This window comes from Scyliorhinus torazame, chromosome 9, assembly GCF_047496885.1.
Source record: "Scyliorhinus torazame isolate Kashiwa2021f chromosome 9, sScyTor2.1, whole genome shotgun sequence".
NCBI lineage: Eukaryota > Metazoa > Chordata > Chondrichthyes > Carcharhiniformes > Scyliorhinidae > Scyliorhinus > Scyliorhinus torazame.
In genome coordinates, this window is record NC_092715.1 from 39128179 (window position 1) to 39151084 (window position 22906).

The following is a 22906-nucleotide window of genomic DNA, read 5'->3' on the forward strand; positions in this document are numbered from 1 at the left end:
AAAATGTACGTGAGGACTAGCGAACCATGTCCACATGTTCTGGGCATGTATGAAGCTTAGGGGATTTTGGCAGGGGTTTGCAGATGTCATGTCCACGGTGTTAAAAACAAGGGTGGTACTGAGTCCAGGGGTGGCGATTTTCGGGGTATCGGAAGACCCGGGAATCCAGGAGGAGAAAGAGGCAGACGTTCTGGCCTTTGCTTCCCGGGTAGCCCGGAGACGGATACTATTAGCATGGAGGGACTCAAAGACCCCAAAGTCGGAGACCTGGCTATCGGACATGGTTAGCTTTCTCTGTTTGGAAAAATTCAAGTTTGCCTTGAGAGGGTCACTGTTAGGGTTCGCCCGGAGGTGGCAACCATTCGTCAACTTCTTCGCGGGAAATTAATTGTCAGCAGAAGGGGGGGGGGGGGGGGTTAGTTTAGCTTAGAGTAGGGGGTTAATAAAGGTGGGTCCTGTAAGGGAGGGAGACGGCTTTTGCACTATGTTTATAATTTCATGTACATTGTTTATTGTGTTGTTATAATACCAAAAAATACCTCAATAAAATGTTTATTAATAAAAGAGATAGGGAGGGGTGCGGACATGGAGGGAGTTGAAAACAAGGATGAGAATTTAAAAATCAGGATTTAGAGCGATTGTGGTTCAGAGAGGGCAGGGGTGATAGAGGAATGGAGCTTGGTGCGAGTTCAAACACAGGCATCGTAGTTTTGGATGACCTCAGGTTTGCAGAGGGTAGGGTGCCAGTCTGAGGGGTAACTGCTGAAATGGCCAAAATGAGCTCGGACAGCCAGAAGGTCACTCAATGGCCAGAGTTTTCCGGACGTTGCGATTCTCTTTTCCCGTCGACAGCCCAACCCCCGCCCACGGGATTCCTGGCAGCGTGGGGTGTTTACAATGGGCAATCCCATTGACAAGCGACGAGAAGATAGAATCCTGCCGCCAGCGAACAGCGTACGGCGGAGAAACACGCGGCTGGGGACCGGAGGACCCAGCCCAATGTCTGGAGATGAGGAGCAAAGCTACACTCTTCAGAGTTATTGAAGAACAGAAATGCTGCCATTAAGCAAGCACGACTGGATTTTGAGGATAGATACTGACCAGACAAAGTCTTGAAATATAACCCTATCAGCCAAGCATAACCTCCTTATCTCTCTCAGTGTACACCCACGAGAATCCAAATGTCACAACTGGGTCACACATGTTAGAAGTGGAGTAATAAATCCTGTAGGATTGCTTCCTGTGACAGACAGCACAATTCAAAATAAGGCTGACCCCTCACCAGCCATTCTTCAAACACACCTTGAACTTCTGCTGACTGACCTCTGCCTCCATCCCCAAGTGTTGGAGGGTTCAGGCAACGGGCCAGCCCATAAGCAACTGGATTTTTGAGGCCTAATTGTTACTTTTGCTGTCTGCCTTGGCTGAAAAGGGAACACAATTCCACACTGCAAATTGGCGGCAGCCAAGCAATCTTTTCACGGGCGCGACATGAAAACGCCGTCCATGGCTTCAGAGTCTTGTTTCTGCTTTCTTTCTCCGGCTCTTTCGTGTTGACATAACAATGTGCCACGTGATGCGGAAAAGGAAGAGCCAACAGTGTGATAGAATTTAGCGGACCAGTCCTCCACTGCCATGCTAACGAAACAGAGAGTTTCTCAATGGTACAAAGGTGATCCAGGAATTCCATTCAGAAAAGGATCATTTTTGGTGCAGGGGGGTGGGAGAGAAAATGTTCAAATTCAGTGATGTTACCAGCACCACCTTAGATTGTATTAACTGCACTGTTAATCTGGGGCCCAGATGTTACTTAAGGCACCACATTAAGTACAAAGGATGGGCGGTCCGTTAGCTCACTTGGCCAAGATGTGGTGCATAATACTGCTGTACTGGCTGCGGTTGTTCAGGGAGAGCTGCCTCCTTAGCCTTGCGTCACTCTTGATGTGGAGCCATGCCCCTCAAACTAGAACCACTTATCTCTCAGGGAGACAGATGCCAGTGGACTATGGTTAATCACTTCGGCGCAACAGACTCAGAAACCCTCCACCACCACCAACGGAAAAACACAAATTGAATACTACACTAATCATGCAAGAACATTTGATCTGGCCTGAATAAATATTCTGAAATTGTGTGGCCCAGTGACTCATCAGTCAGCCTGTGGGCAAGACATGAGGGCATGTAAACAATCTCATTCAATCCTGGCCTGGAATCTGCAAGGTCTGCCTGTGTATCTGATAAGTGACAGGTTAGCATCTCAGTGAAGTGATCATTTAATTGGCTACACGTGTGGTTGCTTGATTCTTAGATGGATATATTTGACCTTCAGTTTGTGGCGCAGCCTGGCACCACCACAGGTAAAATCCACTATTTGATTCCATTATAATGTCCTAGAATGTGACAAAACGAATACAAATATTGTTGGAGGTTGTTCTTTCAGTCATTGCCCCACTCTCTTAAGCCCTGCATCCTAAAATTCTGGATCATCTTTCTCAGGAACCTTTCGATTAGCTATTCAGTGCTCGCCCCTTTGTCATGTCCATTGTGTCGTGTTGGGTGTTCTGGTTCACAAACAAGCCAACAATGCTGGAAGTGGTGTAACGCTATTTTATTAACTGTTCAACTATGCTAACATACTGTAAACGTGGGCATAAGCAATACCAGCTTAACTGTGGACCCTCTCCTATCACTAGCTATGGTGAGGCACTCAGCGCATGATGAATGTCTGTGATGCAGGCTGTGAGCTCTGTGCTCTGAGCTGGCTGCTGCTAGAATGAGCGGGAACTCTCCTGTCCCCTATCTTTATAGTGCTTGTGCTCTCACTGGTGATTGGCTGCGGTGCTTTGTGGTTGGTCCTGCTGTATGTCCATCAGTGTGTGTATGTGATTGCACCATAATGTACTGATGTATATTATGACACATTGTATCTGTGTAGAGAACCAAGTGGTTGATTTTTTAGGTGCTTCTCACTTGAAACATTAACTCCTCAGCTCTCTCCACCGATGCTGACCGGCCGGCTTTGTTTAACCTGCACTTTGAGTTCTTCCTTAAATAGAGAATTGCGCCATTAATTCTCCCGGGATAAATCTAACACTTGAGAAACTAGAGTTCAATATTATTGAGCTGGCTCCTTGAACGGCTCAGTGTATGAAGCCTCTGGAAAGACAGGCTGCCAATTTTCACCCGGATTACTCCAGTACTGATAACAGTGGAGTGGACAGTCAAAGATGATCACAGCCGTTCCATGTCCATAGCCTTGAATGTTATGGCGTGCCAAGTACTCATCCAGGTGCTTTTTAAAGGATCTGAGGCAACCCGCCTCGACCACCCTCCCAGGCCGTGCGTTCCAGACCGTCACCACCCTCTGGGTAAAAACTTTTATTTTAAAATCCCCTGACGGCACGGTAGCACAATGGTTATTTCTGTGCTTCACAGCTCCAGGGTCCGAGGTTCAATTCCCGGCTTGGGACACTGTCTGCGCGGAGTCTGCACCATCTCCCTGTGTTGTCTGCGTGGGTTTCCTCCAGTTGCTCCGGTTTCCTCCCAAAGTCCAAAGATGTGCAGGTTAGGTGCACTGGCCATGTTAAATTGCCATTAGTGTCGGGGAAAAAAAAGGGTAGGTGGGGTTGCTGGGTTACGGGGATAGGGTGGAGGTGTGTGCTTGGGTGGGATGCTCTTTCCAAGGGCCGGTGCAGACTCGATGGGCCGTATGGCCTCCTTCTGCACTGTAAATTCTATGATTCTATGAGCCTCCTGCTCCTCACCTTGAACTTGTGTCCCCTCGTAACTGACCCTTCAACTAAGGGGAACAGCTGATCCCTATCCACCCTGTCCATGCCCCTCATAATCTTGTACACCTCGATCAGTGTGGTAGTCACCACTGTTTGTATATATTACGTATATGAGAAGTAATACGGTAAGGCCCCTGTACTACAGGTACAGGGGTAGATCCCTGCCTGCTGGCTCCGACCAGTAGGCGGAGTATAAATGTGTGTGCTCACCGAGCTGCAGCCATTTCGGCGGCAGCTGCAGGAGGCAACACATCTCTGCTTAATTAAGCCTCGATTACTCTCTACTCTTGTCTCGTCGTAATTGATAGTGCATCAATTTATTAAGCAGAGATTTTACAGCGATGGACCTACGCATCAAACCAGATTGCCTGCAGCTACACCCTCAAGCAGACAATGCCATGTCGGCCTACGACCACTGGCTAGCTTGCTTCGTAGCCTACATCGGATCAGCGACCGAACAACCCTCAGAATCACAGAAACCCCAGATCCTGTACACACGGCTGAGCTCCGATATTTTTCTACTTATCCGGGACGCGCCCAACTACACTGAGGCCATTGCATTTCTGAAAGAGAACGACACCGGGCCGATCAACAAACTCTACGCCAGGCATCTCCTGTCCACGCGGCAACAACTCTCTGGTGAGTCATTGGAATATTTCTGGCGTGCCCTGCACGCCCTGGCGAGGAACTGCGATTGCCAGGCAGTTTCAGCCGTTGAACATACCGAACTCCTAATCGTGGACCCCACCAGCGACCGCCCCCTGCCAACCACAAGCCTGCACCGCGCGGCAGCCAGCCAACCCTGGGGGGCCCAAGTGCTATTTCTGTGGGCAGACAAAGCAACCCCGGCAGCGCTCCCAGCGCAGAGCGCAATCTGCAAGGCCTGCGGGAAGAAGGGACATTTCGCTGCGGTGTGCCAGGCCCGGTCGATCGCCGCTGTAACCAGGCCCATTGTTCCTGCACCCCCCCACGAGCGACCCGTGGGCGCCGCTATTTTCATCTCCGCAACCCACGTGCGGCCCGTGGGCGCCGCCATCTTCCTCGCGTCAGAACACTTGCGGCCCGTGGGAGCTGTGGTTCACATGGCAAGGTCTCCCATGTGCGGGTGCTCGTTCCAGGGCATCGGGCGCCCAAATATTTAACTGAGCCAAACTGCTCACTTAAATATGTAAATCTGGATCTCGCCTAGCGAGGACGCGTTCCAGGTCACGACGTCCCGCGAGATTATTGGCCTCATCGCGTCACCGTGTCGGGCGCAGCAAGGTCATTCGATCACACCCAGTATTTGTTTGAAGTGTGGTGGCCAGTAGAGAACCACTTTTCCTTTAGTCAGCTGAGCACGGCCTGCTCCATGTCAACACTTCAGTTTTGCTAATTCGTGGCTCTTTAGAGGCTGAGTGCCACTCTTGTTCGCTCAGCACTGTGAAATCCGTTGGTTCACTCGAGCAGTTCATTTTCCACCCTGAGTGAGCATACGTTTATTGGTTGTAAGTCTTATGACCATGCAAACGTTGAGTTATTATTTCATGACATTGGGTGTGAGCATTTGGCTTTTAAAGCTTATTGCATATTGGTTTTTTTTGGAGGATTTATTTTTTAATACTGCTAACTCAAGGGAACACAATGCTTATTATTGCAAACTTCAAGCCCCTGAGGAAAAAGAAAGAAGTTCCGGTTTTACCCTCCCAAGCTTCCATTTACAAAACATCAATGCTCAGTGAATGCACTTGTAATGGAGAGAACACAGTATTCAAAGCAGATATGATAATTGCAATTAAGGATAATCACTAAAATTTAAAAGGGATTGAACAAGACACAGCAACAATTAGTATACATATAGTTTTATGTACTGTGATGAACGGTTACTACCTTATCATCATGTAAGGTGATGTCCCCTTTAAGACCGGGCTTGTAACCCTGGGGACTCCGCCTCTGGCTCCGCCCATCTGGGAGCCATACATAAGGGCTGCCTCATGGTCTGTAACAGTCAGCTCTCGTCACTAGCTTTAGCATAGTTATTAGTCTAATAAAGCCTTCTTTACAGTTTAATCTCTAAGTGTCATTATTGAGGTTACCTCAATTTATTAGAGTAAACTAAATTCAGGATGGACGCAGGCCTAAAACCAGAGAAGCTCAATCTGGAAGCACGAATGCCGGAGGCGAAGGAAATTTTGAAATACTGGCTGCGGTGCTTCGAGGCCTACCTGGACTCCGCAGAGACTCCCATCCTGGGGCCACGCAAGCTGCATCTACTCCACGCCCGGGTGAGTCACAGAATCTCCGCCACGCTCGAAAAGGCGACGACTTATGAGGGAGCGATCGAGTTGCTCCGCAAGCGGTTTGTCAAACCCATCAATGAGGTGCACGCCCGGCATCTGCTCTCTACCTGCCGGCAGCGCTCGGGGGAATCGCTCGACGAGTTTGTTGAGAAACTCACCGCGCTTGCCAGGGACTGTGACCATCAGGATGTGACAGGGGAAGTCCATATGAACCTGCACATCAGGGACGCTTTCGTGTCCGGCATCCGCTCGACCTACATCCGACAGCGGCTGCTCAAAAACTGGGCAAAAGACCTCCAGGAGACGCTAACACTCGCCTCCTCCCTGGGGGTGGCCCGACATAACTTGGGTACGTACCCCGCGGACTCTGCCAGCCCCCGCCCCCGGACTTCCTCAGACTCAACCGTATTACAGGCCTGCGTCACGTGGCGACCCGCTCACCATGGGGGCACACCATGCTACCTCTGCGGGAAGGGTCAGCACCCACGCCCACGCTGCGCAGCCCGCTCCGCGATCTGCAGCAACTGCGGGAAGAAAGGGTCTTCGCGAGGGTCTGCCTGGCCAGACCCAGGGGCCAGAAAAACAAAGAACAGCCGGCCCGAAAATCAGGCTCTCAGGCCCGGAGGCCTCGCAATGTTGCTGCGCACCGACCCGACACGCCCTCTTCTGACGCATCATCAGCCTCATGCGAATCATGGGAGCGGCAATCTTGTCGGCGGCCATCTTCTCGACCCGACACGCGCCGCCAGCGGCGGCGGCCATTTTACGAGTCCGACTCGGCCGACGACTCCGACTACCCGCTGGGTGCGATCACCCTCGATCAAACTCGGCCAAAACACCTGCAGAACTCCATGATACAGGTCCAGGTCAACGGGCACGACACTGCATGCCTCTTCGACCCCGGGAGCACGGAGAGCTTTATCCACCCTGAAACGGTAAGGCGCTGCTCCCTACGCACCCATCCCGCATCCCAAACCATAGCCCAAGCATCTGGGTCCCACTCGGTACAAATCACGGGGTACTGTATTGCGGATCTCTCGATCCAGGGCGCCAAATACACCCGTTTCAAATTTTATATCCTCCCTCACCTCTGTTCCCCCCTGCTGCTCGGACTGGATTTCCAGTGCAGCTACCGAAGCCTGAAACTGAAGTTCGGCGGACCCTTGCCCCCCTCACGGTATGCTGCCTTGCGACACTGAAAGTCGCACCCCCCTCGCTATTCGCTAACCTCACTCCTGACTGTAAGCCCGTCGACACCAGGAGCCGGCGCTACAGTGCTCAAGATATGGCTTTTATCAAGTCAGAGATCCAGCGTTTACTGGGAGAGGGGGTCATCGAGGCGAGCAACAGCCCTTGGAGAGCGCAAGTGGTGGTAGTCCGGTCCGGGGAGAAGAAACGGATGGTCGTGGATTATAGCCAGACCATAAACCGATTCACGCAGCTTGATGCGTACCCCCTTCCTCGCATCGCGGAAATGATAAATCAGATCGCCCAATACCGAGTCTTTTCCACGGTCGACCTCAAATCTGCCTACCACCAGCTCCCCATCCGACCAAAAGACCGCCCCTATACTGCCTTCGAAGCAGCCGGCCGGCTCTTCCACTTCCTCAGGGTCTTCTTTGGTGTCACAAATGGGGTCTCCGCCTTTCAAAGGGCGATGGACCAAATGGTGGACCAGTACGGTTTGCGGGCTACATACCCGTACTTGGACAATGTCACCATCTGCGGCCATGATCAGCAGGACCATGACGCTAACCTCAAAAAGTTCCTTCAGACCGCCCGAGCCCTTAACCTGACCTATAATGAGGGCAAATGCTTTTTCCACACCACCCGGCTGGTCATCCTCGGCTATGTCGTGGAAGACGGGGTCCTAGATCCCGACCCCGACCGCATGCGCCCCCTTAAGGAACTTCCTCCCCCCCCGCAGCCTCAAGGCCCTCAAACGGTGCTTGGGGCTTTTCTCCTATTACGCCCAGTGGGTCCCCAAGTATGCAGACAAAGCCCGCCCACTCCTAAAGACCACCACTTTTCCCCTCTCGGCTGAGGCTCAATTGGCCTTCAACCGCATCAAGGCCGACATCATCAAGGCCGCCATGCACGCGGTGGACGAAACCATCCCTTTCCAGGTAGAGAGCGATGCATCAGACATCGCCCTGGCTGCTACCCTCAATCAGGCAGGCAGACCAGTAGCGTTCTCCCGAACCCTCACCGCCTCCGAGGTTCGACACTTTGCAGTCGAAAAGGAGGCACAAGCCATTGTGGAGGCTGTACGGCGCTGGAGACACTACCCAGCCAGTAGGAGGTTTACCCTCGTCACCGACCAACGGTCGGTCGCCTATATGTTCGATAACACGCAACGGAGCAAAATAAAAAACGATAACATTTCGAGGTGGAGGATCGAGCTCTCCACCTACTCGTACGATATCAAGTATCGTCCAGGGAGCTCAACGAGCCCCCAGATGCCCTGTCCCTCGGCACATGCGCCAACGCGCAGGAGGACCACCGGCAAGCCATCCACAATGACCTCTGCCACCCGGGGGTTACCCGGCTCGTCCATTTCATCAAGTCCCGCAACCTACCTTACTCAACCAAGGAGGTCAAGGCCATGGTCAGGGCCTGCCAAGTCTGTGCGGAGTGCAAACCGCACTTCTACCGGCCAGACAAGGTGCGGCTCGTGAAGGCCTCGGGCCCTTTTGAGCGACTGAGCGTGGACTTCAAGGGACCCCTCCCGTCCACCAACCGTTATGCCTATTTCCTCACCGTGATCGATGAGTTCTCCCGTTTCCCATTCGCCATTCCCTGCCCCGACATGACCTCAGCCACGGTGATTAAGGCACTGCACAGCATCTTCACCCTGTTCGGTTTCCCCGCTTATATCCACAGCGACCGGGGTACATCGTTCATGAGCGATGAACTGCGTCAGTATCTGCTCAGCAAAGGCATCGCCTCGAGCAGAACGACCAGTTATAACCCGCGGGGAAACGGGCAGGTGGAGAGGGAGAACGCAACAGTGTGGAAGGCTGTCCTTCTGGCCCTGCGGTCGAGAAATCTCCCAACCACCCGCTGGCAGGAGGTCCTACCCGATGCCCTACACTCCATTAGGTCACTCCTCTGCACAGCCACGAATGAGACCCCTCACAACCGAATGTTTCTCTTCCCCAGGAAGTCTACCTCCGGGGTCTCGCTTCCACCTTGGCTGATGGCTCAGGGACCTGTTCTTCTCCGGAGGCACGCGAGGAGCCATAAAACGGACCCCCTAGTTGAAAAGGTCCGACTGCTCCATGCCAACCCCAGTTACGCCTACGTGGAGTACTCCGACGGCAGGCAAGATACGGTTTCCCTCCGGGATCTGGCACCTGCTGAATCCTCCACCACAGACGCCCCTTCCCGCACCGCTCCCCTGCCGGACACGTCGCCCCCTACAACACACCCCCTTCCAGCCCTACCACCCGTTGGTGAGCCCCTACCGTGCCCCCCCCCCTTGCGTCCTTTACACACCCCGCCGGCGCCGGCTCCGCTACCCCTGACCCTGCCTAGTTCCCCTGCCCCGACCCGGACCGAAGCTCCGACCGCTGTGCTCCCGGATGTGCCCTCAACCGGGACGTCCGTGCCCGCCGCACCACCGCCCGAATTGAGGAGGACGAGGAGGACGATCCAGCCACCGAGACGGATGGACCCATGATGGCACTTCTACCCCGCCGGACTCTTTTTTAAACAGGGGGTGAATGTGATGAACGGTTACTGCCTTATCATCATGTAAGGTGATGTCCCCTTTAAGACCGGGCTTGTAACCCTGGGGACTCCGCCTCTGGCTCCGCCCATCTGGGAGCCATACATAAGGACTGCCTCATGGTCTGTAACAGTCAGCTCTCGTCTCTAGCTCTAGCATAGTTATTAGTCTAATAAAGCCTTCTTTATAGTTTAATCTCTAAGTGTCATTATTGAAGGTACCTCATGTATTTTGCATGTTCAACAAGATCTTTTCAAATCAGATGAAAATGAGTTAGATTGTATGATATTTCAGTACACTGAGTGCTTTTATCTACAAAACAAGAATTGAATAAAATTCAGTTAACTCATTGCTGCAATGATAAGAACAGGAGTCGGCTAGTCAGCCCCTGGAACCTATTCTGTCATACGATTAGATTAAGGCTGATCTGCATCTTAATTCCAGCTGCCTGCTTTGGTGACACTTGATACTTTGCTCAACAAAAATCTATCACTCTCAAATTTGTTGGGGGAGCGGGAAGTTCCAGAGTTTTATCACACTTTGGACAGAATTTAATGTTTCTCTCTCTCTCTCTCTCCCCCCCCCCCCCCCCCCAAAGGTGCATTAGGTGACAGGTGGAATTTAATCAGGCTGGAGGGTATGGGGATGATGATCCCACCACCTTCCTGATTAAATTCAGGGCCAGAAGGCACCTGAATATCTTTTCCACCCTGACACTAATTAAGGCCGCTAAATGGGCTTTAATGGTAAATGGTCAGGACCTCATCCCACTATTTTTGGTATTCAAACAGTGGCAGCGGGCAGGCTGTCACCTCGCGGAAAGCCTGCAAAGCAAAACTCTGTCAGGGCGGAGGCCCCTTGTTGTCAGGCCCTTAATGCCTGCTTGAGGCAGTTGCCAATGGGAAAGAAATGAGCTGCTGTGGGCCACTGCCCCATCCTTTCTTTGGTACCCCTGCCCTGCCACTGATTGAATTCTTCATCCGTGGGATCCTCCGGTCCGCTGTCAGCACATCCACACCTGCGGGTTTCCCGACAGTGTGAGGTAGTCCCAATTGGCCGGGTGCGGGAACGGAGAATCCCGCTGCCGGCGGAGCACACGTGCCGGAAAACGTGGCTGGCAGACCAGAGAATCCGGCCCATCGTCTTTTGGATGAGATATTAAACTGAGGCCCAATCTGCCTTCTTAGCTGGATGCAAAAAATCCCGTGGCACAATTTTCCAAGAAAAACAGGGCTTCATTCCCAGTTTATTACCCCTCAACCTACATCACACAGATTATCCGTATTGCATTGTTGCTGTGCTTCAATTTGGCTGTCATATTCTTACATTACAACAGTGATTACACTTCAAAAGTACATCATTGGTTGTAAAACACTTTACAACATGCCACGGTCAAGAAAGGTGCACTATTCAATTATTGAATTGTTGTGTTTTATGCCTCGGAGATATGCAGAGATGAACATGAGCCTCAATGACTGACAAGGAGCTTTGTAATGTCTGCTTTCTCATGTTTACCACGATCACAATTCCAGTGCTCTATAGAAGCATCATCCGAGGCAGGTTCACATTCAACTTGGCCAAAGGCGAGAGAGAAGCCTTCGAGGGGTAAACCTTTCTGTTAAGCTTAGATTGAAACCTGAAGATCCCGCCAGAGTACACATAGACGTGATCGATGACGCAGATTCTACACACTGTTATCCTTCCTTATTTACCAGATTTGGGGAGATTAAGAGGTACTGAGATGCTCCTTGTCAATTTTCACAAAATTTGAGACGATCGCCGTTTGCAAAAGCTAAAAAGATTAGAAGCAGATGGGGGTTGATCAAATTGATTATTTGCAGTGAATGTTGAACCTAGTCATTAAGCATTTAAAAAATGGAAAATTTAGACTATGGGCAGGATTTTTCGGGCCTTCCCACTGGCAGGATCTTCTGGTCCCGTTGAAGGTGACCCCCTCCACAGCCGGTTCTCCAGCAGTGGAGCAGGCGAGGTAAACAAAATGGCATGGAATTCGGTGGAACCGGACGATCCTACCAGCAGCCAATGGCATGCCGCCTCCACCATGGGCGGCACAGTGGTTAGCATTGTTGCCTCACAGTGCCAAGGACTCGGGTTTAATTCTCACCTTGGGTGACTGTCTGTGTAGTGTAGTAAACTATACATCTGTACATACACCAGGGACTACAGACAGATGTAACAGGCACAGCATCACTAGAGGGCAGCATATAAAGGGAGGATCCGCCACTTTCAGAAGCACAGGGTTAGTGAGCAGCAGCAGACAGAGACAGTTCAGCATAGGCAGTTTACCTTAGCTTCACTGGTCATACCTCTTGACTGTATTATATCTAGTTAAGCTCTGGAAACAGAACAAACCTACTGAACAAAGTATTTGTGTTAACTGGAAGTCTATAATCTTTATTCAGACTAAGAGAATAACATATGATACCAGGAGTGATTTCAGAAAGCTAGCTAGACACCAGCAAGAGAAGAAAAACTTAAACTGGATATTCGACTGTGGAAGACTTTGCAGCAAATGGATCCTCGACGACTAACTGGTTCGATAAAACTTGTTGGAACTCCATGGCGGCTGGAAACAACCGGTAATTAAGTTATAACTGGAAAATGTTTGAACAGCTGTTCCAAATATTTATCACAGCTAATGATTTAAGCACTGCCTCTGACGCAACAAAAGTAGCCCTACTACTCTCAACAGGAGGGCATGAAGCTAGAGAAATCTATAATTGCTTTAATTACTTAGAAGGTGAAGACAACACCAAAGTAGACGTTCTACTCAAAATATTTGTTGAACGCTTAACAGTCAGTCCGGTAAGATGCTGGAAAGATTTAACTCTTGTCAGAGAAATGGAGGGCCCATCTCAGATTTTATTACAAATCTCAAGTTAATACCACAAGGCTGTGATTATGCTGATTTCAGAGACACTGTAATAATGCATCAATTAATTTCTGCACTATCTGATAACATTTGAGGGAAGAACTTTCACAAAATAAATTTCTAACTCTAGAAATTGCTATACAAAAATGCCTTGCTTCTGAACAAAAACAAAATCAGTACTTTGAGTCTCTACAAACACAGAATCATCATTTAGAAAACAAAATCGGTAAAAATTGCGTGAACACTCACCACGAGGCAGGGGCAGGGTTGAATCGGAGAAAGACGGAGGTTCCGAGCGGCAGTCACCTTGAGAAAGGAGCTGCACATGCTCAGTTTCGAAAAGAGGGCAAAGTACAGGAAACCAGGTGTGCTCATGGGCAAACGAGTCCTACGCATGATGTCACGAGCGTCATGACAGCAGAGGACCAGGACCACGCCCCCTTAAAAGGGAAATGCACAAAAATGAAGAAAAAGAAATTTAAAGCTGCAAAACCTAATTTTCTTGCCTCAAAAGACAGAACAATGCCCGGACTTACACCAGCAGTTGAAAATAACTTTCACAATACCCTGGAACAAGAAGTTAGCAGCGCCCTACAAGATGATATTGTCCTTGTAGGCTACAACTCAGACGAAGATTTCATCTTGGGAGATAGCTAACGCAGTAGCAAATCCGAACCGCACCTAGAGATGTTGTACCGTGAAGACCCCGACAATGAGTTCTTCGGAATGGGGAATCTTCAGCCCAGCATATATGACATCCCGACTCATGAGTGCAGGATTATGCAGGAGTGCCTGACGCCAAGAAACAGAGAGTGGCCCACGCACCACGAAGGGTCCCAGCCTCCACACAAGAAGATAATTTGTTCATTGAACATGAAGAGAACGATCACAACTCCGAAACAAAAAGCGATGATTTGTCTATCGAACAATACACACAATACTGCTCAGACATGGCTGAATTATTCGGATATGCTGATCACAGCATCAGCAACACGGTTGAAAAGCTCAATACGACTCTTCTCATGGTAGATGAATCCAATACCATGGTGCCATGGCAAATCGTCGATACATTGGATGACAGCAACACCCAAGACAAAGACGATGCCACACAGAGAGCACAGAACGACTCCGTTGAGAGAGCACAGATCCACTCTACAGCGAGAACACTGCACGACTCCACAGAGAGAGCGATGACAAACTCCACAGAGAGAGCGATGAAGGACTCCACAAAGAGAGCGACATAAGCCTCCACAAAGAGAGTGACGCAAGCCTCCACAAAGAGAGTGATGCAAGCCTCCACAGACAGCTCGGTGACAGACTCAAAAATGAAACCTTGAAGATTTTGACTCCAGAAGAGGAGCACCACGACCCACAACAAAATGAAATTGTGAAGATTTTGACTCCATTTGAGGAATCCAGACGGTAGCGAAACCCCCAACCGATTAGCATTTGATGGCCCATCTCCGCCAGACAAAGGACTGATACTTGAGCGACCGATACAATCCCAGACATTTTGGCGCCACTCCCTGTACTCGGGAAGTGTAAACAACAGGGTCAATAACCGCTTAGGACACGCTCCGCCATCAAGGCACCCGCCCCTTTATTGGTTCGAATCGAACACAGTGAATTACCCAATTAGTGGGGTCCAAACTGAAGGACGCCCAAAAGAGCGCGAAAACCCCCAAGGATAAAAAGAGAGACCACCATGTATTCGGCCTCTCTTGGACCTGCCGCTCCGGCAACGTCTACCTCCAATTGCAGCAACACCAGAAGCAAGTTCAAGTTCAACGCCCGCTACCAGACGAATGAGCCTAGCTGAGCAGCAGTTACCTCTACAGACCCGATAGACCCAGAATCGAACAGCGGCCACTGTTCCTCTGACCTAAGCCGGGTGCCTGAAGTTAAGTACAGGTTGTCAGAGTTGTTAGGTGTAGTTTAACTAGTAGTGTTTATGTTGCATGATTAATTGTGTGTAAATAAAGTACCCTTGACCTTGAACTAACTAACTGGTGTTTGGCTCTTTGATCGATATCCGGTGGAACCTTGTAGTGGTATCATTTGATATCTGGCGACTCTGAGCAATATAATATTGATATCCAAAGAAAGGAGGGCAACCTCATTGATTGCCATATTTACAGTAGGTAAAAAAGGCAACACTGTCAAAATGTGTCCTCCACCTCCAAAACTGACCCATAACCAGCAAAACCATGGCAACTACTCCAAGTAGATTTTTTTTGGAGAAGGGCAAGCAGCCCCTGAGAATCAACATAATTCTGCTTGTAATTCACGATCTACAGGGCAAATGGCCGGAATTCGCTGCAACAAATTTTATAACCACCACTTTGGTCATTCACATTCTGCACAAGTCGTTCACAAAATAGAGTTTGCTGAAGATATCACTGCCGACTACGGGCCAGAGTTTGCTTCCACTGAGTTTGCAGAGTTTGGGGGATCTGCTTATTGATGGGAGCTTTCACTGGAGGTTCTGGAAGAGGAGCTTGAATTGCCGGGAGGGAATGGGTTTCGATATCTGCAGATAAGGGACTTTGTGCGAAGGCAGGTTTAGACCTTTCTGCTTCTACCGCCACAGGGGATACAGGACAACGGAGTTTCTAGAACAGGGGTGGAGGAGGGGAAGGTATCGGAAATTGATAAAGAGCTTATGGACTGGGAGGAAACCCAGATAGGTGAGACAAAACGTAAATGGGAAGATGAGTTGGGAAAGGAGTTAGAGGCGGGCCTGTGGGAGGATGCTCTGGGCAGAGTCAACACGTCTCTAGGAATAGGGAGAGAGTGCAGCTGAACACGTGGCTGCAGGAATGGTGTAGGAGGGAGGGCTTCAGGTATTTGGATAATTGGAGCACATTCTGGGGAAGGTGGGACCTGTACAAGCAGGACGGGTTGCATCTGAACCAGAGGGGCACCAATATCCTGGGAGGGAGGTTTTCTAGTACTCTTCGGGAGGGTTTAAACTAATTTGGCAGGGGAATGGGAACCGGATTTGTAGTCCAGCAACTAAGGTAGCCGATATTCAGGACGCCAAAGCATGTAGTGAGGCAGTGGGGAAGGGAACACTGACAAAGGAGAGTACTTGCAGGCACGGAGATGGGTTGAAGTGTGTATACTTCAACGCAAGAAGCATCAGGAATAAGGTGGGTGAACTTAAGGCATGGATCGGTACTTGGGACTACGATGTGGTGGCCATCACGGAAACTTGGATAGAAGAGGGGCAGAAATGGTTGTTGGAGGTCCCTGGTTATAGATGTTTCAATAAGATTAGGGAGGGTGGTAAAAGAGGTGGGGGGTGGCATTATTAATTAGAGATAGTATAACAGCTGCAGAAAGGCAGTTCGAGGAGTATCAGCCTACTGAGGTAGTATGGGTTGAAGTCAGAAATAGGAAAGGAGCAGTCACCTTGTTAGGAGTTTTCTATAGGCCCCCCAATAGTAGCAGAGATGTGGAGGAACAGATTGGGAAACAGATTTTGGAAAGGTGCAGAAGTCATAGGGTAGTAGTCATGGGCGACTTTAACTTCCCAAATATTGAGTGGAAACTCTTTAGATCAAATAGTTTGGATGGGGTGGTGTTTGTGCAGTGTGTCCAGGAAGCTTTTCTAACACAGTATGTAGATTGTCCGACCAGAGGAGGGGCAATATTGGATTTAGTACTGGGTAATAAGCCAGGGCAAGTGATAGATTTGTTAGTAGGGGAGCATTTTGGAGATAGTGACCACAATTCTGTGACTTTCACTTTAGTAATGGAGAGGGATAGGTACGTGCAACAGGGCAAGGTTTACAATTGGGGGAAGGGTAAATACGATGTTGTCAGACAAGAATTGAAGTGCATAAGTTGGGAACATAGGCTGGCAGGGAAGGACACAAGTGAAATGTGGAACTTGTTCAAGGAACAGGTGCTACGTGTCCTTGATATGTATGTCCCTGTCAGGCAGGGAAGAGATGGTCGAGTGAGGGAACCATGGTTGACAAGAGAGGTTGAATGTCTTGTTAAGAGGAAAAAGGTGACTTATGTAAGGCTGAGGAAACAAGGTTCAGACAGGGCATTGGAGGGATACAAGATAGCCAGGAGGGAACTGAAGAAAGGGATAAGGAGAGCTAAGAGAGGGCATGAACAATCTTTGGCGGGTAGGATCAAGGAAAACCCCAAGGCCTTTTACACATATGTGAGAAATATGAGAATGACTAGAGCGAGGGTAGGTCCGGTCAAGGACAGTAGCGGGAGATTGTGTATTGAGTCTGAAGAGATAGGAGAGGTCTTGAACGAGTACTTTTCTTCTGTATTTACAAATGAGAGGGGCGATATTGTTGGCGAGGACAGTGTGAAACAGATTGGTAAGCTCGAGGAAATACTTGTTAGGAAGGAAGATGTGTTGGGCATTTTGAAAAACTTGAGGATAGACAAGTCCCCCGGGCCTGACGGGATATATCCAAGGATTCTATGGGAAGCAAGAGATGAAATTGCAGAGCCGTTGGCAATGATCTTTTCGTCCTCACTGTCAACAGGGGTGGTACCAGGGGATTGGAGAGTGGCGAATGTCGTGCCCCTGTTCAAAAAAGGGACTAGGGATAACCCTGGGAATTACAGGCCAGTTAGTCTTACTTCGGTGGTAGGCAAAGTAATGGAAAGGGTACTGAAGGATAGGATTTCTGAGCATCTGGAAAGACACTGCTTGATTAGGGATAGTCAGCACGGATTTGTGAGGGGTAGGTCTTGCCTTACAAATCTTATTGAATTCTTTGAGGAGGTGACCAAGCATGTGGATGAAGGTAAAGCAGTGGATGTAGTGTACATGGATTTTAGTAAGGCATTTGATAAAGTTCCCCATGGTAGGCTTATGCAGAAAGTAAGGAGGCATGGGATAGTGGGAAATTTGGCCAGTTGGATAACGAACTGGCTAACCGATAGAAGTCAGAGAGTGGTGGTGGATGGCAAATATTCAGCCTGGATCCCAGTTACCAGTGGCGTACCGCAGGGATCAGTTCTGGGTCCTCTGCTGTTTGTGATTTTCATTAATGATTTGGATGAGGGAGTTGAAGGGTGGGTCAGTAAATTTGCAGACGATACGAAGATTGGTGGAGTTGTGGATAGTAAAGAGGGCTGTTGTCGGCTGCAAAGAGACATAGATAGGATACAGAGCTGGGCTGAGAAGTGGCAGATGGAGTTTAACCCTGAAAAGTGTGAGGTTGTCCATTTTGGAAGGACAAATATGAATGCGGAATACAGGGTTAACGGTAGAGTTCTTGGCAATGTGGAGGAGCAGAGAGATCTTGGGGTCTATGTTCATACATCTTTGAAAGTTGCCACTCAAGTGGATAGAGCTGTGAAGAAGGCCTATGGTGTGATAGCGTTCATTAACAGAGGGATTGAATTTAAGAGCCGTGAGGTGATGATGCAGCTGTACAAAACTTTGGTAAGGCCACATTTGGAGTACTGTGTACAGTTCTGGTCGCCTCATTTTAGGAAGGATGTGGAAGCTTTGGAAAAGGTGCAAAGAAGATTTACCAGGATGTTGCCTGCAATGGAGAGTAGGTCTTACGAGGAAAGGTTGAGGGTGCTAGGCCTTTTCTCATTAGAACGGAGAAGGATGAGGGGCGACTTGATAGAGGTTTATAAGATGATCAGGGGAATAGATAGAGTAGACAGTCAGAGACTTTTTCCCCGGGTGGAACAAACCATTACAAGGGGACATAAATTTAAGGTGAGAGGTGGAAGATATAGGAGGGATATCAGAGGTAGGTTCTTTACCCAGAGAGTAGTGGGGGCATGGAATGCACTGCCTGTGGAAGTAGTTGAGTCGGAAACATTAGGGACCTTCAAGCAGCTATTGGATAGGTACATGGATTACAGTAAAATGATAGTGTAGATTTATTTGTTCTCAAGGGCAGCACGGTAGCATTGTGGATAGCACAATTGCTTCACAGCTCCAGGGTTCCAGGTTCGATTCCGGCTTGGGTCACTGTCTGTGCGGAGTCTGCACGTCCTCCCCGTGTCTGCGTGGGTTTCCTCCGGGTGCTCCGGTTTCCTCCCACAGTCCAAAGATGTGCGGGTTAGGTGAATTGGCCAATGATAAATTGCCCTTAATGTCCAAATTGCCCTTGGTGTTGGGTGGAAGTGTTGAGTTTGGGTAGGGTGCTCTTTCCAAGAGCCGGTGCAGACTCAAAGGGCCGAATGGCCTCCTTCTGCACTGTAAATTCAATGATAATCTATGATTAATCTAGGACAAAGGTTCGGCACAACATCGTGGGCCGAAGGACCTGTTCTGTGCTGTATTTTTCTATGTTCTATGTCATCATGTGCCAGGCTCAGCCTGATACAATTCAAGGTGGTACACTGGGCACATATAACGATGGTCCAGATGAGCAGATTTTTTGGGGTAGAGGACAGGTATGTGAGCTGTGCAGGAGGGTCCGCAAACTATGTCCACATATTTTGGGCATGTCCGAAGCTCAGGGGATTCGGGCAGGGATTTGCGAATGTCATGTCCACGGTACTAAAGGCGAGGGTGGCGGTGAGTCCAGAGGTGCCGATTTTTGGAGTTCAGAAGGCCCAGGAGTCCAGGGGGCGAGAGAGGCTGATGCTTTGGCCTTTGCCTCCTCGGTAGTCCAGAGACGGATATTACTAGCTTGGAGGGACTCAAAGCCCCCAAAATCTGGGGTATAGGTTAGCGACATGGCGGTGTTTTCTCAGACTTGAGAAAATTAAGTTTACCCTGAGAGGATCAATGTTAGGGTTCGTTTGGAGGTGACAGCCATTTATCAACTTCTTCGGAGAAAACTAAACTGTCAGCAGATTCAATAAGGGGGGGGGGGGTTTAGGGAGAAAGGGGGGATAGAGGGCAGTTAGCCGATTTTCTGTCGCGATTAGGCGGGATCAGTGGGAGATGGAGGGGTGTGTTCCGCATTGAACTATGAGCAAAAGTGCGCAAAAACACAAGGGAACCAAGATTTGAAGTTGGAAATTGGGTTCACATCAAACCCTAAATCATGACCACAAACTTGCATCAGGTCCAAAGCAAATGAAGTGGTTGCTCAGCACTTGACTCAGAGAACACAAATTGGAAGGCGAGGAGCTTGATCGCAGACAGACCAAGACAGTGATTATGAGGATACATTTCCTTTTGTGATGTGTGACTGCAATGTTCATCATCCGCCTACTTGCGAGCTGATCAGGCAGAAACACAATCTCAAATTTGCAGATCTCATTGCCGTCTCACCAACCTTTATATCTCGAAGATTATTTCTGTACTTGGAGTAAATGGACACTCTGGTCTCCAAAATATGACTCTCTACATCAGTTTGTTGTCGACGATGGTTTAATTTAAATCAACATCTTTTAGTTTAGGGGGAAAAGATGTAGTATTCAATTATTCAGTGTTCGTTTATCCGTGCCTGTTGATGCTTCTCTGTTCTGTGTGTTACTCGTCAAGCCTGCGTATGGTTACAGAGGGAAAGAGAAATTGAACAGAAAACAAGGAGCAGCAAGTTGTAAGAGTGAGAGCGAAGACATCTTAATATTTAATTAAAATTGTTGTTCAGACATATGGGCCGGGATTTTCCGATACCCCGGTCAAGTGTTGATGTGGCATCAAAACTGGCGCGAGCGATGCCGGCAACAACGAGGCTCCAGGCCCAGTCATTCCCCCCTTCCTCGGGGGCTAGAACAGCGTTGGAATCCTGTGCGCTGCACCGGCGCCAAAAGTCTCCTCTCCGGCCCCCGGGCAACATGGCGGAGCCCTACAGGGGCTCGGCGCGGAGGAACATAGCCCCTCCACCCCCCCCCCCCACCCCCGGAATAAGGACGCCCGCCAATTGGTAGCCCCCGATCGCAGGTCTGGCTACCATGGAGGCCCCCCCCAGAGTTGCATCCCCCCGCCCCTCCCATCGGGACGGCGCCCGCAGCCAGAACTCCGAGATCCCGCCGGGTGGGACCATACGTAAACCACGCTGGCGGGACTTGGCGGGCACTCGGGCCATCGAGTGCGGAGAATTGCCGTGGGGGCCGCTTTCAACTGCCCCCGACCGGCGCATTGCCGCCAATTCTCCGGTCGCCGAAGAATCGGCGGCCCGGCGGCAGAGTGGCGTGGCGGGATCCTTACACCCCCTCCCCCCGCCGGCGATTCTCCGACCCAGCACGGGATCGGAGAATCCCGGCCATGCTGTTTCATCTCTACATACCTCTGAGGCATAAAACACAACAAAAGACAAAATATAAACCAAGTCAAACGCTATGAAATAATCTGAACACAGGGTAGAACACATTTTAGGCACCAATTTCATGGAGTAAAGGACTCTTGTGCCAAAAGCTTATAGAAACTCACTGCTTGGATAATAGCAACCACTGAAGGCATCCTCGGAGCAGTTTGGTGATCCAAGTCACCCTTCCAGGATTAGTAGAGCCACGGTGGACATGATTTGAACAATACGGATCAAATGCAGCCGCAATGATTTTACTGCAGAGCCAGGCTACAGCTTCCCCTGGCTCCCACAACAAAACAATCTGGCCGTATTTGGCACTCCTGCTTCTCCTGGCTCCACATCAAGGTTAAGTTAAGACTAAAAGCCGGTTTGTTTGCCCCACAACCTCTTGCGGTCAACTAAATAAAGGGACTGCTGGTCAGGCTGGGGTCGGACTGGGAAAACTAGTCTGAGCATGCAGGCAGGCGTTCTGCACAGTTAGTCACAAATGTTCACAAGGTCACAAATGTTCTAAAAGGTCACAAGTGCTCTGGATGGGCTCTGAAATGGGCCCAGGAGCCTACACTGCAGATTTAAATTGGGCAAACATCTAAGGACTCTATGGACCTTCGCTTGGAAACCTGTGCTACATACCTCCAATTTCCTTTGCTCCATTGTTGTTGGCTGTGCGTTTAGCTGCTCAAGCGATTAGCTCCCGACTTCCCTTCCTAACCCTCCCTACCTATCTTTCCTTTCTGTCTCAAAACCTGTCTCTAGATGGATTTTTTTCTTGGTTAGTCCCAATATCTCTTCGCACGCTGTCAAATTTTGTCTGACAACATTCCGCAAAGTTCCTTTGGATGTTGTACAGCATCGTAAATACAAACCGTTGTTATTGTGTTTTCTGCGGCCGAGGAATATACACAGTACGTACATAGTAGACACAAGAATAATCAACAGAGAACATTGACAAATGGTACATTGACAGAACAGTGATTGGTTACAGTGTGGAACAAGGGGCCAAACAAAGCAAATACATGAGCAAGAACAGCAGAGGGAGTCATGAATAGTGTTCTTACAGGAAACAGATCAGTCCGAGGGGGCGTCGTTGAGGAGTTTTGTAGCTGTGGGGAAGAAGCTGTTCCTATATCTGGATGTGCGAGTCTTCAGACTTCTGTACCTTCTGTCTGATGGAAGGGTCTGGAAGAAGGCAATGCCTGGGTGGGAGGGGTCTCTGATAATGCTGTCTGCCTTCCTGAGGCAGCGAGAGTGTATACAGAGTCATTGTGGGGGTGGCAGGTTTGTGTGATGTGTTGGGCTGAGTTCACCACAGTCTTCAGTTTCTTGTGATCTTGGACCAAGCAGTTGCCATACCAAGCTGTGATGCAGCCGGATAGGATGCTCTCTATCGCACATCTGTAGAAGTTTGTGAGAGTCGATGCAGACATGCCAAATTTCTTTAGCTTCCGCAGGAAGTAGAGACGTTGTGTGGGCTTTCTTGACTGTTGCATCAACGTGAGTGGACCAGCACAGGCTGTTGGTGATGATGATCACCAGGATTCAGGGTTGCATCTGGCTTCATGCATCATGATAAATCCAGTCACTTCTCATTCCCTGACCCCCACTGCCGGTCGAGTCCTCTACATCCATGTGGAGGATTGGCAAGATGGAAAATGACCCAATGTGTGATTATGACATGCCGACAACTTCCCAACAGCTCAAGACTGAGCAAGGGCCACACCAGAAGGTAAGCGAGGAGATCATGTTCCATGGTGTGCTGACATCTCCAAGTTTCACATCCCAAAGGGAAACAATGTCAGGACCTTGTCCCTAACATTAATAGCAGGCATAGTCAAACTCAGGGGCACGTCCCGCGGGTGGGTCGCCGGCGGGTGTCGGGAGGGTTGCGGAGCCGTCCGTCGCGGCGCTCCCGATCTCGCAAATCCGTGTGCAACAGCTGCAGCAGCAGGTTTTTAATAATGCCGGCTGCGAGCAGCCTTCAAAATGGCCAGGAACAGATA

At 49.7% G+C, this 22906-nt stretch overlaps 1 protein-coding gene across 3 annotated transcripts in view; it reads right to left on the bottom strand.

Moving 5' to 3' along the window:
- vegfc (vascular endothelial growth factor c) overlaps nt 1-22906 on the bottom strand; it is a 254164-nt gene that overhangs the window by 185675 nt on the left and 45583 nt on the right. Inside the window, exon 2 of one of the 3 annotated variants that reach the window (XM_072515795.1) lies at nt 19929-20138. The exons of the other annotated variants lie outside the window; for them this stretch is intronic. The gene's annotated coding sequence lies outside the window, so the exon portion shown is untranslated. The remainder of the gene's footprint in view (nt 1-19928; nt 20139-22906) is intronic. 3 annotated transcript variants of the gene reach the window in all.